General features: G+C 40.9%; 1 protein-coding gene across 1 annotated transcript in view; it reads right to left on the reverse strand.

Annotated features, from left to right (window-relative positions):
* The window catches only part of apba2b (amyloid beta (A4) precursor protein-binding, family A, member 2b), a 59,756-nt gene that overhangs the window by 38,770 nt on the left and 2,849 nt on the right, over positions 1-18,137 (reverse strand). Inside the window, 1 exon segment of the mRNA XM_034575954.1 lies at positions 7,938-7,987. The gene's annotated coding sequence lies outside the window, so the exon portion shown is untranslated.

The following is an 18,137-nucleotide window of genomic DNA, read 5'->3' on the forward strand; positions in this document are numbered from 1 at the left end:
TACAGTGAGGTGAGATGAAGGTGAGAAATTGGTCCCTCGCTGACACAATGCTCCACCTGATCCCTCAGTCAGAGGTCTTTCACAGTCCTTTTGAACGACCCTGACTGGAAACGGCTCTCTCTCCTCTGGCCTCTAATCCTCGTTCTTTGTCAACTTTAATCAACAGCAGTTATTTCACAGCAGCCTTCGCTCTCTTAACCTCTGTCTGATCCTTTATACCAGAACAACGGCTGCGGCTTAAAAATGCTGAGCCAGGAGTCTTCTTGTTAAGGTGATATTGGATGATTGACAGTCTCCTCATAATTGTATTTAGTTTGGACAATGCGCCGCAGTGGTCACTCCATTCTCCAAGAGTCCGCTCAGATTTCAGACCGCCGGCGAAAACAGTGTAGTTCTCCTCCCACAATGCTGTCTCCCACGCCGACAGCTTTCTGAGAAAAATGCTAATAATATTCATTGAATGTGGTGACGGTCATTGTAACCAGTGACAGCGCAAAACAGAGCGAGCAATATTGGGGCCAGGAAATATCCCTTATCTTGTTGAGAGACAGACGGGCTGAGTGGTAACGGCTGGGCCCACTAATGCAGTTTGGTGGCAGGCACATGAAATAAACTTCTGGGTTCGATCAATCACACAGCCCCTCAGGGAACAGAGGAGGGAAATATTCATCAGCGTTCGCAACAAGTGAACAAACACACGCACACAAACACATACACACGCACCGTATTGCACATTCCATCAGCTCGAGCTTGCCTTTTTCCTCATCTATACATATTTGTTTAGGCTATACGTGCATTTGCGAATTAAATGCCTTGAAAACAACAGACCAAAGTGTTGACTGTAATTAACTGTGGATTGAAAACAAAGCATGATGCTCCCATGCGTCTTCTGCTTTTCCTCGTCTTTTTCCTTTGCAGTGATGTGATTTGCTCGTCCGACCTGCACACATCTGCTCATCCTGAAACGGAGCGTGAGAGCATGCACGCTGTGACGCTTTTGTGCGAGTTTTTGTTTGGTCTCAGTATCACCGCTGGCCAGCTGACAGACTGAGGATTAATCACACAGACAGCGGCTGCTCGGCCACACAGAGGAGCAGCACCGCTCCTGACAAGAACAAAAGACAGACGGACACAAAAGACGCTCGGTTTCTGATAATCGGGTGCGCTCCATGTTGCGCTGGCATTTCGCTTATCTGTGTGTGTGCATGTGTGTACTCGCGTCTTGGATCTGTATGATAGTGAGTGCGAGCTGACACATTGGCTTTAGCTTGTTGCACCTGACTGCCTGAGTGTGGCGTGAACATGTGTGTGTCCTAAGTGTGGAAATTGTCACATCAATCCTCCTGAAGCAGTGGCAGGATCAGGAGAGGGTGTCACACCTCCCAGCAGCCTTTGTGCTTTACTGACCCCAAGGGAAACACACAGTGGTCTTCGGGATTGGAAGATTGAAATCTGCCCACCATCTGAAGCACACACACAGGTTTGCACAGCTGTCCATATCAGGACTTTGCATTGACTGCTATTCACCATTTACAGCCAAACAAAAACCTTATCCCTAACCATAATAACCATGAGCAATTCTTGCCTAACCCAAACCTTACAACTATTCACATCGTATCCCTAACCTTACCCGGGATCTCAGAAATTAAGTTTTGCCCCATTAGGACCGGCTTTGATCCAAAGGAGTTCTGCTGATCCTGACAAAATCAGTGTTAATGCTGGGAAAGGTCCTAAAGAGGTACCCAAAACGAGTACACACAAATACATTCCCTCACATCCCACATAGCGACTCTGTGTGTTTTCATTTTCCCCAGCAACTTCCTCATTCAAACTTGAAACTATAACATCGATTCCTTTGTGTTGCATAATCTACAAAGGTTCCATTTTTAAGTGCATTTACTTTTGAGAGAGACAGAAAAGCCCGTGAGTCTCTTCATATCAACTATAAAGCCATGCTAATGAGGTTGGGGAATCTTTTCAGATGTGGAAGGTTGGAGAAAACAAGGAGACAGAAATCATGGCAGAAAGTGCAGTTTGACAGAGGAGGCAGGCCCCGCTATGTAATAATGTATGATTCAAAGCTATTTTAAGATTGCGGATTTGCTAAACCTAGATTTCATTGGGAAATCTCACCAACATCGCTCAGTGGAAACCGTGCGAAACAAGAACACAGTTGGAGTCTCTGTTTAGTAATGAGGCTGACTCAGAATCAGGGTTAAACCAAGACAAGGTGGGAGCACATTAATCTGTTCACATTTGGCATCATCACACTGGTTTTGCCCTGGTGAGCGTAAAAAAAAAAAACACCAAAAAAAAACATATGCCGGATTGCTGACCTGATCACAGCTGTCTCTGCGTACATCTGTTTCCTTTTCTCTCACGTTTCAAATCCCCAATGAGTCAAGAGATAATGACTTGGGTAATATATTAAGATCAAATAAGCTGTTAAGGAGACTAAGGATTTCGTGTCATTTTATGATTAAAAACAAGACTCACTAATATCCCTTGAGAAGACAAAGTCACAAAACGTTCACATAGAATCTTTTGTAGATTTAGGGAGAATACGAGTTTAACTCTGTTGAAACTAAAAAAGGGAACAAAAAAGAAAAGAATAGACTCAAAATACAAGGTTCTGATGAGGCTATTTTATCATTGTTGACTGGGAGACTGACTGTGGGCACATTATGACACCTGATTGCATTAACTCTTGGGTTAGAAAACAGACTCTAAATGAAAGATGGATGACCACTTCTTCCCACTATCCAAAAATAAGGCAAAATATCCCAATTAAAAATGGTGCCTTCTTGCACATTTCGAGCCAGCGCAGTAGCAATCTGGGGATGGAGCTGATCTTCAGTCCCAACTTTCAATTATGACGTCTCACCCTGTTTTTATAGCATTAAAATAACGAATTAAACTTCCGGGACAAATGAGGACTACATGTACAAAACATAAATGTGATAATCTAAAATGACAGAAATCCTCTTTGAGAAAAATGTATTTGAAGTGCACTATCAAAACACTTTGACGTCTTTGTACCATGCAACTGCCTTAAAATAAATGTGGGCTTACGTGTCAGCAGCAGTAGAGCAGGCTCGTGTGACATGCAAAATTCATTCGAACTTACAAAGTTAAAAACTCACAACCCTCATATACAGTTTATGGATTACAACTAGTCATCATTTTCTCAATTAGCTGATTACAGTAATAGTTAAGTGAACAAAATGTCAGAGAATAGAGAGAAGAGTTCAAGGTGACCTCTTTAAATGTCTTTCTTTTGCTGATCAGCAGCCCTAAACCTAAAGATCTTCATTTTATGTTCACGTAATCAGAAAACAAGCAGCTGATCCTCTCAAACGAGAAGCTGGAACCGACGATTGTTTGGCTTTTTGAGATGCTGCAGCATCGCGCCAGGAAATGAAAAGGAGACTATACCGAACTGTGCTGCGTGTGCAAATGAATGTCGAGCTGTGTCACAGATTTAAAAGAAGCCAAATCATACATTTAACTGAAGTCACTGATCTACAGTAGTAACTGTATCCATAAAACTGTATTTATGGCTTTTACATTATAAAGAAACTAGCAAATCAGCAAATGCATAAAACCAGTGGAGGTGGAGTATAAAATTATAGACATACAAAGTAGAAATGCAGACAGCACAGATTACAGAGACACACATCATAATAAACACACCATAAATCTGGGCACTGCAGATGTCAGACTTCACACAGCTAGACGTTATTCGCCAGCAGATTTTTGATGGCTGTCACAATGAGACGTTAATGCTTTCATGCTCTCAAGTTTATGAAATGGATGAGACAAGAAATGCAGCAATGGTTCATGACTAATTAAACTAAGTGCAGAAAAGAATTATGGACATTATTTGATCAACTTTGCATCTGCCAGTTGTACAAAATAGTATGGAGTGCTATTAAAGCAGCGAAAAAAGTATACTAATAATATTGAAATCCCAGTTTTCCTACACTTAAATGATAGTGAACTGAAGAGATAGTAGCATAAACCATTACATGTTTTCAGAGAATTTTCTCAAAAGGAAACCATCTGGAGCCATTTTGTAAATCCAGAGTTATGTTCCATCACTACGTACTAATTGCTCATTGAGAGTACTGCCGTGCTTTTATTTATTCCACGAAAGGTCAGTTCGGAGGAGAAATAAATCAATGCCAAAGATGGCAGCTTGTAGATACATTGCCTAAGTCATTTCATTGTGGTGTGCTGAGTACTAATTTCACTGTCCCTGGGGACGGAGCCAGGGATCATAAGAGACAGCAAGGACAGAGGAGGCTCTGACAGTGCTCGGCAGCGCTGGCTGAACAAACAGAGCTAACGGCTGCGCTGATCCCATGACCACAGAAATCGGGATTATTGCGGCTCTCATTTGAATCCCCTTACATCACATCACTCTGTATCTGGTCTTTTTGCTTGGCTCGTAAACTGCACTGCGGACCTCTCCCCTATCTAGTTGTAGCTTAAGTGTCCAAGGGTCAGTGCAGTTACCATGTGGATAACAATGCTGTCCTTCAGCTGGATGTTCACTTGTAGAGGCTTCAATGAGCATGTTGATGAAAAACCACTGTTCCTCTTTCAGTCTTCCCTATTTGACCCTAAGCCCTGACCTTTTTCTTATCTCAACTCAAAAATTCTTGAAGGAAAGAGTAAGATTAAATTTAGGAAAAACGCACAATATTTAGTAGTTATATCTTTAGCTAACAACCAGAAATTCCTAAGGGGTAATGCAGCAGTAAAAATTAAGAGTAAATTCAAATGATGCTGTTTGTGAGGATACTTTTGTCTCATAAAATCACATAAAATGCATTTTTTACAGAGCGGTTGGTTTTATGAGGTTTTAGATATCACACAGACAACAGTGGTATGTTGCTGCACGATGGTAGAGGGACACAGTGCAGGACTACCAGCTGAGCAGGGCGACGTCAGATTGCCTTGATGGAAACCATAAAATGTTAATTGTTTTTGTTCACAGCCTCCTCAGGACCTCAAACATTTATGGCAACCTCCCACATTTTGTGCTCGTGGGTTGGCATGCTATGATGCATGTACACAAACAATAAAACTGGATATATACACTAAATACTGACTGACTGATATATTTGTTTACATATTCATGATGAGAAAAATGCAGAGGATTCCTCGCACAGTTAACAGTGAGTCTGATGATGCATGTGACTAACTTCCCAGCAAGGCATCAACCTCCCCAGTGACTCTGAGAATACAGTTACTGCACACACTGTGGCTGTTGATGATTCATAACAAGTTCGGGGACCACCAGATTCTTTGTCCGTCCTTCCCTCTGCAAAGTATTTAATCAGAATAAGTGAAGCAGAGCAGCTGGCACAGTGAGCACACATCACTGCGCTGACACAAATTCAAAAGGCAGCTCTCCCCAAAACTAGTCTTGGGCTAAGTTCCCTGTATGAATTCATAACAACCATGAATTTCCCATAAACACTATCAGTGACATGCAGATGGATGGGGACCTATTTTGAGGCTGATTAAGGACCCACTCAAGTGTGAGTGTGTTTGTGTGTGTGAGGCTCATGACAATAATCTGGTTCTGGAGTCAAAACTCCTTCAGACCCACAGTCTGAAACTCAGAACAAACAGCCCCGCCCTGTCTCTCTTTAATCCCTCCACAGAGGATGACGTCAAAGTCAAAAGAAAACACAGAATATACAGACAAAGGGAAATGGAAGGAAGAAGTAGGTCAATAATGGGTGATATTGAAGTGGATAGAATGTTTGTGATGAGTGTCAGCTAGGGGAGGCACCTCACGATTCGATTCCGATTCAGAGGGTTTTGATTTAATGATGAAAACGCTTATCGATGCCTGTCGATACATCAAAGAATTTTATATCTATACATAATATTATTTTTGTATCACTCTGTGAGAGGTGTGCATCTCCACGGAGACTCATGATTTGTGCTTTAAAAAAGTATTTTAGACCGTTACTGTTATCCCACTGTGCTGTTATTTACAAAAGAAGGTTTTCAATTCAAAAATCTGACTACAACAGTCAGTTTATAACAGTGGTCAGTGTTCTCCACATTGAATTGACATTCATTCAGTTTAGACCTGTGTGCTGCATCTTTAGCCTTCATCAGGGCGGGCCCCGCCTGGCAGCATCGAGGCACATTACGCTGCTGGTCAACAAGAGATTCTGCTCCTCCGCTCTTTTCTAATCAATCACACTTAGAGCCGGTCTTTATGTAAACCTGCTGAATTAATATTTGTGTTCCTGGATAAACAGGGCGTCGCTTGTTCGGCAACAATGAAGTAAAAAAAAACTCTGCGTTGTGTGATAATCTGGGGGAAGTACTACCCTCCTGCCTGCAGCCTGTGTTTGTGTGTGTGTGTGTTTGTGTGTGTTTGTCTGTCCGTCTCTGTTGCTCACAAAAACTGATAACCACATGTATTTGGTTATAGCAACGGTGGTTCAAATTTTGCAGCCGTGGGACATCGCTAAAAAAATTAACCTACCGGAAAACATGAGTCGATTACTTTCCGTCACTGCATCGAAAAAAACGATTAATTTCCCCACCTCTAGTGTCAGCACGATACAGTCACTGTTATTTTCTCTCGCTCTAGGAGGATGACGCTGTACCAGGGTGGATGAATATTCTAGATGAAGTTTAATAAATGATGAGCAGAGGCAGCGTTGAGAAGCTCAAAACACGGTGCTCAACTGTTTTTGCATGCGCTTCCTACGCTCCTGTAAAATATGTCTTCAGTCAAGTTCTCCCATGATGCTCTGCCTCCTCGTCCATCAGCACAACAGTTGCCTACCGCTTCCCTCCCTCTACTTCATCTCATCCTGTACTGGTGCCTCTAAAGAACAGCTTGATGTGGACAAGATATTTTACATTATTTACCTCCACCAAGGAGATTACTTTTCACTTTGTTTGTCAAGGGATGTGGACTCTCAAAATCGTCACTCTCGCACGCAACAGATTCTGAGTGACAGGTACACCGACTATCGTCAAGGACAATGGACAATAGCAAGCACGCAGCAAAATAGCTTCTGCAAATAGCCTTGCACCCGGCTATACAATGCAGCAACGGAGCATAACAGCAAGTTAAGAGAAAAACAAATGTACTCATTACAAAACTGTGGCAGGACAAATTAGAACATGGCCGATCACAGTCAAGATAATTAATGGGAAATAGTGCTTTGACATGATGAGATGGGACAATAGCCTTGGTGGAGGGAAGTACAAACACCCATATCACCAAATTTGTGTGGTCGCCTGTTGTTTCTTTTTCTGTCGGCCACTGCAGCAATATAATAATGTCCAAGCTGAACAAGTCTGATATTATGCCTAAACACATAATGCGCTAGCACTGTCGACAAGGACTGCCGTAAGAGCATTACTTATGGAGAGGTGTTCTGCTTTTGAAATACTCGCACACATGGATATAACATAACAGATACGAGCGTTAATGCAGCCTTCACACTGAAAAAAAAGTATCCATGTTACCTTTATAAATCAACCTCTACAAAACAAAATCTCTCGACTCTTTTCTTCACCATTGTTTTCCAACCTTTTAGTCACACCCCCCTCTCCTCATCTCCTCCCTTTGCTGTTTGTTTGTATCGCAGAATGGCATGACTCAGTGGACAGCCAGGCACGTTAAGGAGCTCTCTCGGGCCCAGAGGTTGCTGCATCTATGCCTGCTCAGTACCCAGCAACAGGTCTGAGTTCAGCAGTGCACAGAAACACACACATTATGAAGAAGTCATTCTGTCATTATTGTTCTGCAAGTTTGCCAAAGTTTTAACCATCTCTACAGTTTGGGAGGACTAAATCACTTTCTTGTGACACTATAAGAATTCCTACCACAGTACTCAGTACACCATTATACTGTAATAATATGCCAGGGCACAGTGAAGCTAACTTACTGATATCCGTAGGTAGGAAGAGCAGCTCTTTATTTGCTCCAGGCGATGACCTAAAGCACAAAAGGAGAGAGAGCGTCAAGCTGAGCATCAAACTGACAACCCACATGAAGACACACACAGTTCGGCATGAACACTGAGCTTTGAACTGTCTCCTGCCTGCATGTGCAGAAAGTGCCAGTGGAGATGAGGTCAAATGGGAATTGTTGGGTCACAGTAGAGAGAGATATGACAATCTCATATCTTCAGTGCAGGACAATGGAACTGCGATACCGCAACTACAACCAGCTGCCCACTGCTGCAGTGCAGGAATAAATAAGTAGTGAAGTGAAGATGATGTTGGATTGGAGATACATTTATAGATATCCATCCACCCATTATCTATACCACAAATCCAGCTGACATCTGACAAGAGGCTAGGTACACCCTGGACAGGTTGCCAGTCCGTAGGGCCAACATTTAACTATTCACATGTTCAATTTAGAGTCTCCTATTAACCTAACCCCGATCTGCATATTAAAAACTCATGCAGACATAAGGGGAACACGCAAACTCCACACAGACCATTGCACCACAGCGATACCAAAAACCATCGTATCACCTTGCCGCAGGGCTGTCACGTTTTATTTGAAATTTGAAGATTCATTCCAATGTATTTTCCTGTTTGAGTTCAAAACATACAGTCTACAAGGCATTAGACCGTCTGAGGTGTTTGTCTCAAGAGGGTACTCACTATCAACTTGACCCATGGCATACCCTCTTGACCTATCAGAGCCTATGCGGACATCACAACAGCAAAGCATCTGAGAAAGCAACATTTTCTGGACCTCCATTGTTTGAGACAAATGTGTGGCTACATCAGAGGCAATAACATTTCTCCAGCAGAACCTTGTGAAGGAGCTACATTAGCTCAGCTGTATTTTTCCAAACTGTCAGCAGGGCTTCACCATCTGCGACTAAGCCAAGACCACATGTCAGATCTCATCCTCACGGCCTGAGTCCCCTTGTGACAGCCTCAAGGTTACTGTCCCGACTCAGCAGTTGGTTCAGATTGACCAGAAAACACACCAGCAGCAGCATAGTGTCAGCATGACGGCTCTTTCACTGCAGCCACTCGGGAATGTGTTGAGTGAAATGGTACCTTCAGAAGGCAATAAAAAAGTGTAAGATGTGTTGAAGATATCAACAGGGGCAGCTATTTACCAAATAACAGAATAGCTAATCCACTGCATTTCCCATGAGATGACACAAAACCATATCAAGAGATTTACACTTGATTATGCATGAATTACTGTTGAAAGTGACCGAATATCTTCAAAAACAGCTGGCTGTAAACACAAACTCTAAACAACTTACATGTTCTGGTCCTCAGCTGAGATGCATTGATTTATCTGGCCAAATGTTAGAGTGAGGGTATAAAGAGAGAAGCAAAATGAGCGTTTGAACTGCAAATGATCTACACTCGCGAACATCGTTCCTCCAGGGGAATACGAAGTTTTGGCAGAAACATGAGAAAAGAAAACATGAGCAATGCCTGAGTGTAATGAAAAAAGCCATTTAGGTGCTTCTCCAGCAATTCCCTCTCAAACACACCAAAATAAAATGCTATAAATGACTATTATACACTAGGGCCTGTCACTTTTCCTTGAAGTTCAAACATTCATTTGAACGTGGGTGTCATAGTTCATTATTGAACGGTAATGTCTGTTCAAATTCAAAATATTACTGTCAACAGGTGCATTAGACCATCTGAAGTAGTTTGCCTTATGATGCAGAAGAGGGCGATCACTGCCAGCTTGACCTATTGCATGCCTTCTTGAACAGTTAAGTAAGTCTTTGTTTTGCTATGAAAATGGAGGATGCTAGCAAACAAAGCCATTAAGCACAGATGGCAAAGTAAGTAACAAAGGTAAAGCTGTTTCTCGTCTTTGTACCATGCAGCTTGCCGTACCATACCGTTCACTGACAACAATCTTCAGGCTCATCTGCAAAAAAGGGCTGTTAGCAGCGGTAGAGGAGGCCCCACAGACAAAAGGAGCAACGTCAAGTGTTCAACCTGACTGCGTGCACAGGAGGGAACGCTCAGATATATTTGGACGAATTGCGTATCATGTCAAATTTGTACCAGCTTGATTTCTACAAAAAATTGACAGCCCTATGTGTTTTCCTCCTCATTTTCAGTCATAGAACAATAAATTTATCTTATAAGGACCCAGTAATTTTCAGATGCTGGGTGTGTCCCCTCACAGTGAAGAGATTTTTGTCCACACAAGATGCATGAGAAACATAACACAGAGAGAGAAGGAGTGCATTAGGAGTGGTTACAATGGTAGCGCCTCTCTCATCTCACCACTGCTCTAGTTCACCATGACTCCCCTCCTACTTGCATACAGCCCTGAGGCTTGTATTGGTCCCACAGGTCCAACTCACACTGCAGCACACTGCAGCTAAACAGCGTTTGAGACAAAACACTCAGCAAATCACACTCACCACTAATCCAAAAGATACTCGAGACTGCTGCAATCTAGGAACTTTACACGATTGTATAGCCTTATTCCAGCGGTGTGTTATCTTTGGAACTGTGAGGTAAATAAAGCCAAATCATATTTGCTTCACAGTTTCGGTAACAAGAAACATTTAATTATTAACTGCTGGTATTGTTGTTTGGTATCTTTTCCTGGATTCAGTTGCCAAAGTCAAGATTCATTACAGACAAGAGTTGTTTTACTGCAGTGCAACAATCAACCATGAGTGTCCAACCGAGGAGAGTGCACATGGGCATGTGAATGAATACAAAACAGAGAATCTCACAGAGGAAAATGAACCAAGTCAAAGGTCCATGGACTGATTATGAGACAACTCCATCACCTGTATCTCTTCTCCCTGTGCTTATTCCATCCTCAAGATACATTGGTAATATATAGAAACAGTTTCTTAAATAATGAATAGGCTTGTTTAGCATTATTATCTGTTACAGTAGTAGTTCAGGCTTGGCCCTAAATATAAGATATTGCAGAAAACATAGTGTAGGTCAAAATTATAAGAAATAAAATAAAAAAAGAAACTCTTCAACAGGCCACTGTGGCTCATTATACACAAAGAAACCAACAGTTTGCTACTATGCAGAAGTAGATTTTATGATTTCCCTCTGTAGGGTGTCATATTTACCTGGGCCAAAGCAGTCGCTGATTAATGCTTTGATCTGTAAAAATAAAACTATCAGAAAACTAAAATAATTTAATAATTTGCTAGAACCCTGGAGTGACATCATCATTGTTCTCTTTGACCAAGAATGTACAGTAATGTTCTTCCCCTCTCTCTCTCTCTCTCTTTCCTCCTTTAACACTAAGATTCTGTCCTTTCAATAAGTGCCCAAAAATAATGACAATCTGAAACAATCAACTGATTCACATTTCTTCTTGAACCTGATTATCAACTAGTTACAAAATAATTTTATGAATAATCACTTCATTGACAAATCACACCCAAACATGTAGAGACTCTTCTACTACGAGACTGAAAACATAATTAGGAATTGAACTAAAAATCATTTTTGATGGCCCTGTCTATTATTTAGGAATCAGTCAATTGTTCAATTTGGTCTATAACTAAGACTAATAAACAGTAGTGACAGTTATTATTGGATTTCAGTCCTATGGGATAATATATGATGGAACAGCACGTTGATGAGAAAAGTCAGCATACCTCAATACCGTGTACACTCATGTCAGGACAAAAACAAACACATAAAAACAAGCTGACCTATAGACAACACACCTGTATGAACGCCGACAGCTCAGCTCATCAAAGCCAATCTTCAGCAGGAAATCTATCCCCATTGATCTCAAACTTCTCTCCCTTGTCTCACATGACAAGGCAAGGGCGCACAGTTCCCTGCTCGCTCTGAAAACCTTGCATAAGCTGTTCCCCCGACATTTAACACTGCGTCAACATTTTTACAAGGTTGCTCACTGCCCTGCTGACGTGACGTCCTGTCCCAGAGCAATAACTGAGCAACAGCTAAGCTCTATATGTGCTTATGGTGTGCGAAACAACTAAAGAAGGGAGAATGGCTTCCTCTGATATTTAGCAATGAGCCCAAAGGGAACAACCCCTGATAGAAAAGTAAATAACAGGTAAACCCCACAACAAAAACAAAACATAAAGATGGAAACTGCTGTCAATAACACGTCGAATGACAACTTTGGCATTTTGCAGTAACCACATTTGGAGATGGTTATGGTTAAGGTGAGCCTGATGAGCCGCCTCATGAATATGTTTACTGACAATATAAATCAAGTGATGAGTGATTTTTACAACCAGTGGAGTCGCATTCTGCTGTTAATTTGAGAGAATACAGGTTTCAGGGACTTCCACATGGGCCATTTGTATACAGTCCATCAAGTTTACAGTGTTCCTTAGATGTGTCTGCATTTAACCCCCCCCCCCCCCCCCACTCCTGTGGTATTCACAAACTCTAACCTCAGAGTGAGCACATTACATGTTTTCATACACAAACTCAATTAAATCATTAATAAATTACATTGTTACATTTGTCAAGAAATGAGAGCTCATTAGCCGGGGTCAACGTGTTAGGGTTGGAGTGGGATGCGGGTACACAGAGGTTAGAGGTATCACGGGTCCATCTTTCAGTACCACAACAAGATTGTGGACATTTGTGTCAAGGTTTTGGTCTCAGTTCCACCACAAATGAACAATCATCTATGCTGTCAATCAACAAACTTGTCTGGTTGTAGAAATAATGGCCCAGAAGCTGGTACAGAATTCTGCCTGATTCACAATCACGCTCGCTCATTGTGGAAACTGTTGTGTTTCTCTTAAGATTTTAAGATCTTGACCTTATTATGTTATGATTTGGCTCTTAAACTTTAAATGAATTGAATACCTTTTATTTTAGTTAATTCATCTTTTTGCCATGGATTTTTGTGAAGCACTTTGCAACCTTGTTTAGATAAGTGCTATTCAAATAAAGTTATTTTTATCACAGCAGGATGCATTTTATATGGAAGAACATTTACCTTTGCATCTCAAAGAAAAACACAGTTTCTTCCAATAACAGCCATCTGCCAGTGCTGAAAAAAGAAATTCATGAATTTGTCTGTGCTGCCCAACAAAGGCAGCAGCAGTAGGTGAAGCTCTCTGCACATCTAAATGCTAATGCCATGCTGCTCTTCAAACAAATGTGCTACCTAATAAGCAGGTCTGGTGAATGCATCTAAGGTCTAAGTAATGAGATAAGTGACAGCATACAGAGGGAGCGGAGTCGTCTTATGACACACGGCACAGCAGGAGGGAAGGTAAAATGGGTCTATTAAGGTCATGCACACACTAGCGTTAGCACACACACTCACATAACCTGAAAACTAACAATGCTGACTTTTAGCCAAGGTTAGCTCTAATGAAACGTCATCTTTTCAAATCAGAGCCTTTACATAGTCAGTAACGATATCGGCCTCTTTTGTCTGCATACATTTTAAAATCCTTATTCTTGTCCAAATTGAAGGCCATTAACATTTGCTGTATGCTGCCTGAGAATTGCATGAAAACATATTAGCACATGATCAAAATTGCAAAGACATGCTGAGAGCGAGGAAAGCCAAATGGATGATGAACAGCTGAGTAAATGCAGTATATAAAAGTTGTCTAATATCGATTTTAGTTGATCCGCTTTAGTTTAGTGGTCTTGACCGTATCATTATGGTTTATTTGTGTTCATGTTCTTGCACTCTGAACATACTGTACCACAAAATTCAATAGATTTGGATTCCATTTTGGATCAAGTCCCACACTGACAAGATGTTCACCACTAAGCTCCGAAGCTAAATAATCTTTCAAATATTTTAATCTCTTCTTGCTCATGAGGATCAGAACAGTAAAGTTACAAGGGTTGGAACATAATACTCAATCCTACCAACTGATTCACGTTAAACTAAACTGTGCCAAATGTTGGTACCTGTGAGCACATCTGGGCAAAAGGGTAAGAGAGCAAAGAGAGAGAGAGCATGAGTTATGTAAATCCATACTCCAGGTCAACGACAGAAGAGGAGGCTGACGAGGCTCCGAAGGAAAACTGGGCTATCTTCGGGTAATTAGCTGGTTGGATTAAGTTGTTCTTGGAGATAACTGGACTTTTTCACTATCTTGCTTTGAATTGGCTTAGCACTTGTACCAGCACTAGTCAACACTAATAGTACAAGAGTGCCCTTAATAGGATACCAATTTACAGGAAGCACTATGCAAACACTGTGACACAGTGACAAATGTTACAGAGCTAGTGAAGTACCAAATGCCAAACTAGTTCAAACCCTAGTACCTACAATTGCACTGTAGGTTTTTTCATCTGGTCAAGTTTATCAGATCAGCCTTATCAGATATATCAAAGAGGACACAAGGGAAAGAGGACAGAAGTCAGACAGAGCCATCGAGTATTTCAGTGCTTCTTATTCTCTAAATCTTTCTCAGTGAATGTTTTTCGAGGAGTGATTATTTTGCGTCACCCATGATTAATGCAGCTGAGAATGGGTTTCTCTTTTTACAGAGCACTGCGAGAGAAGCGTTTCTTTGGTTCTTTATTCCTTTCTCTCGCTTTCTTTTTAGCCATTTTGCTTTCCTCCCAATTTGACCTGATTAAACCAAAGAGTGTGAAACTGATTTGGACTCATTTGCATGCCAATAAAGGGAGGTGTGTACACATCACCTCATTGGATCCAAGGGACACAACTACACTTGGGAAAATGAACTGCAGTTTCAACTACTTACAACTCACACAAGACATCGAGAGATTATGTTTGTTCACTTGACATTGTTGTTAATGAGGGCAGCTTCAGCAAACATACTGAGTACGGTTTGAATTAACTTCCACTAGGGGTACGTTGTGTTAAACCACCCTGCTGAGGCAGACTAGGAAAAAAAGTGGTCCTTGCTTTCAGCTGATTCAGACTGCAAGCCATGTCCAAAAAATATATATTCAGTTTGAAATGAAAACCTGATAACAGTCCAGATAGAGCTCACTGTAAATATAGTACAGGGATTGCCAGTAGATATCATCTGTGGATACTGAAACTCGCTGAAACAGGATATGATTCTGCTTGCTTCAGCATCATCTTTATGCCAAGAGACACCATAAATTAGAGTTGTGTTTTATAATCTACAGACACATTATATTTTTTAAAGGGTTTCAAATCTCAACATTGGGGTGAGCCGATAAACCAAAGATTAGGACGCATAACATGATGGTGCATAAGCCTTGAGTAGCAGGTCCCTGGTCGACTCCCTGCTGGTCGGACCATTTAGTGCTGGTCATTCCCGCACTCCCTCACCCTGACCCGATAACCAAAATGGTTAGAGCACATACCATATGGGCACATTTGGCTTAAACAGGATTGACAGTAAAATCTTAAAAAGCACTAATACAGTTGTCATGAGAGTAGGTGTTACATGTGTTCAGGCACACATGACTTGTCCATCAGCCCCACGATGTACTGTCGAAGGCTAAGAATTTAAAAGGCTCATCATGGGAAAAAGGTTCCTCATCTCTGACCAATGATCTCTTAGCTTATTGACATATTTATAACCTACACTGGGTTTTTACTATGACTTTATAGTGCATGTGCAGGATCCACTTTCTCCTTTAATACCATGCATTTAATAAAATGGTTAAGAACTGATTAGTCAAGTTCATGCTTGACTCAACCCGGTGTCATTTTGAACACAGAGAAAAGTGCACATAACATGTGCTTTGGGCCAGGAACATCTATCACAAAGCTTTCCATGCCTCAACTAGCTACACTATTGATTACTTAACATTACAGGTCACTAATGTGTTGAACAAAGTGGAGAGAGCAAAGAAAGGTGTTTCAGGAACTCTGGAGACTGACTTCTCAGACAAAGAGTTTACAGCAGGAAAAGAGAGACAGTGAGATAGGAATGATAATAAAAATGGCAGAGAGGATAATTTATCGATATAGCATTGATACAGTAGCTGAAGCACCCTGGGTTTTTTTATCTACTCCGACAAAAAAAACAATGAATCAACGGTTCAAGAGACTAGCACACATTTAAAGAACCGTCACAAACGATGAAAAGACTAAATCTTGAACGGCGCGCCCTTCACCATGCCTGACTGATCCACAGGATGTGACCTGGATTTCTACAAGTCTACTTTACCTGTTACTAAAGATAATAACAGGTCATATCACTGAGCTAAGAGTCAACACTTCATGGAGAATAACCCTCGACCTCTCAAAAGACCGATCAAGCCACGAGAGATCATAGTAGCAAGTAAATGAAAACTACAGGCAAGAGATTTTTTTAAAGCACGACAGAGGCAGAGACAAAGATCACACTTTCAAGGAAAAAACCCAATCGAACGCGACAGCACTGTCAAAACAACTTGAGAAGAACTAATATGGCTGTCATATTAATGTGTGTAATACTAGAAGTGGCATGAGCTGGACAACAAGGGATGACACATCTCCTGCAAAGATATTCATGCTTAAAGACAATGGACTAACTGTTACATAACATGGCATTTTTTATGGTCGTGGAGAATTTTAAATCCAAAAGGTCAACTTTGTAGATGTGAAGTGAATATTGATTTAGAGCAACATCAACATCTGATAGAGGATGGTAAGTCATTTCATCATTTAGTCATTTAGTTGACTAAAGGACTGTTGTGACGAACAGTGAATTGTGATTGAACCATAAACTCGCAGAAAAAGGTTAAAGAATAGCATCTGTTTGGAAGCAAATAGCCAAAGAATAAAATCATTACGATGCAAACAGAGCAGCCAGCAGATATTCAATGCAGGACGATCACTGAGTCTCTCTTTAGATATTTTAGGTTACAGTGCTATTTCAAATGAGCTTGTACATTATAAAGGTCGATAGAAAGGAACGAATAGACAGATTCTGTATATTTTCAACCAGCAGAGCTGAGCTGATCTAAATTTCCTCTTACTGATGACCACTTACTTGCAACGTTTAAAGTTACGCAGTTACAATTAGTGTATGAAAATCGATGCATGTGATTCATATGCATCTTATTTTCTACATGTTGAAACAGCTCAGTGTTTGTAAAATCAAAGCAGCAGAGAGACTGTAGTGATGATCTGACATATATCCTCTACAGACGGTGAATAATGCTGCGGTGAGACGACAAGATATTTTTGTCAGTTGTGGTCAAATTATTGAGTCATAGATTATTGCCACATCGTGACCAGGAGCTATGACGCACTACTCTTGACTGCCAATCACAATTTGCCATTTTCTTATGTATCATCATTGGAAAGATAGAGCTTGGCGCTTACTTCCAGGGACATGAATGTAAACAAACATGGCGCCCAGAGTGGTGTGTATGATACAGGCTGTGAGTCCAAAAAGGGCTGAAACAATCAAAAAGTTGGATGACTGGCAACTAACGCAAAATTATTTTGCTCAAGGAATAATTATCTATGTCAAGGAGGTCATGTTTTCCTGGATATTTGTTTGTTTGTCTGTGTTTCGGTCAGCAGGATTACTCAAAAGCTATTAAATAAAAGCGGAGGGGGTGGTGCATGACCCAAGGAAAATCCATTAAATGTTAAAGTGGATGCTGATTAAGAATCCGGGATGTTTTTTACACTTTCTTTAACGTGGTGAGATAAGTAATTAGCCTTGCCGGAGGTATGCAGTCTCCTAGTTATCTCAGTATCAAGGAAAAAATGCCACACATGCAGTTGTACTTGAACATCTTTGGGGTTTTGTGTGTACGTTAGATGAAACAAGCTTCTTGGTCTCTGAAAATGATGACAGAAGTAAAGAATTAAATAAATGATTGTACCTAATTGATAAGAAATGTATTTAACATATGCAGTTAATGAATTCCTTTTTTGGGTGGACGTGCAGTCTTTTTCTGTCAGGCGAACTTAAGACTGTAAGTTAAAAGGTAAAGAATTATGTTAAAATAAACTAATTTCCAGTGGATTAACCTACAACAAGCTTTAAGGTGTAAAACACTGTAATCCCTCTGCACGTCTCTGTTTGCTAGTTACCACAGCGACTGTGTGGTTTACAGCTCTTAAAGTCCACAAGCTAAATCCTGTGATAGACAGAAATTTCCTTGCCTCAATTGCTCATTCAAAAGGCAATTCTAAAGAACCGCAATTGTCCATAATAACACGGCAGAAACACTTATCTTGAAAA

This window comes from Hippoglossus hippoglossus, chromosome 3, assembly GCF_009819705.1.
Source record: "Hippoglossus hippoglossus isolate fHipHip1 chromosome 3, fHipHip1.pri, whole genome shotgun sequence".
Classification (NCBI taxonomy): domain Eukaryota; kingdom Metazoa; phylum Chordata; class Actinopteri; order Pleuronectiformes; family Pleuronectidae; genus Hippoglossus; species Hippoglossus hippoglossus.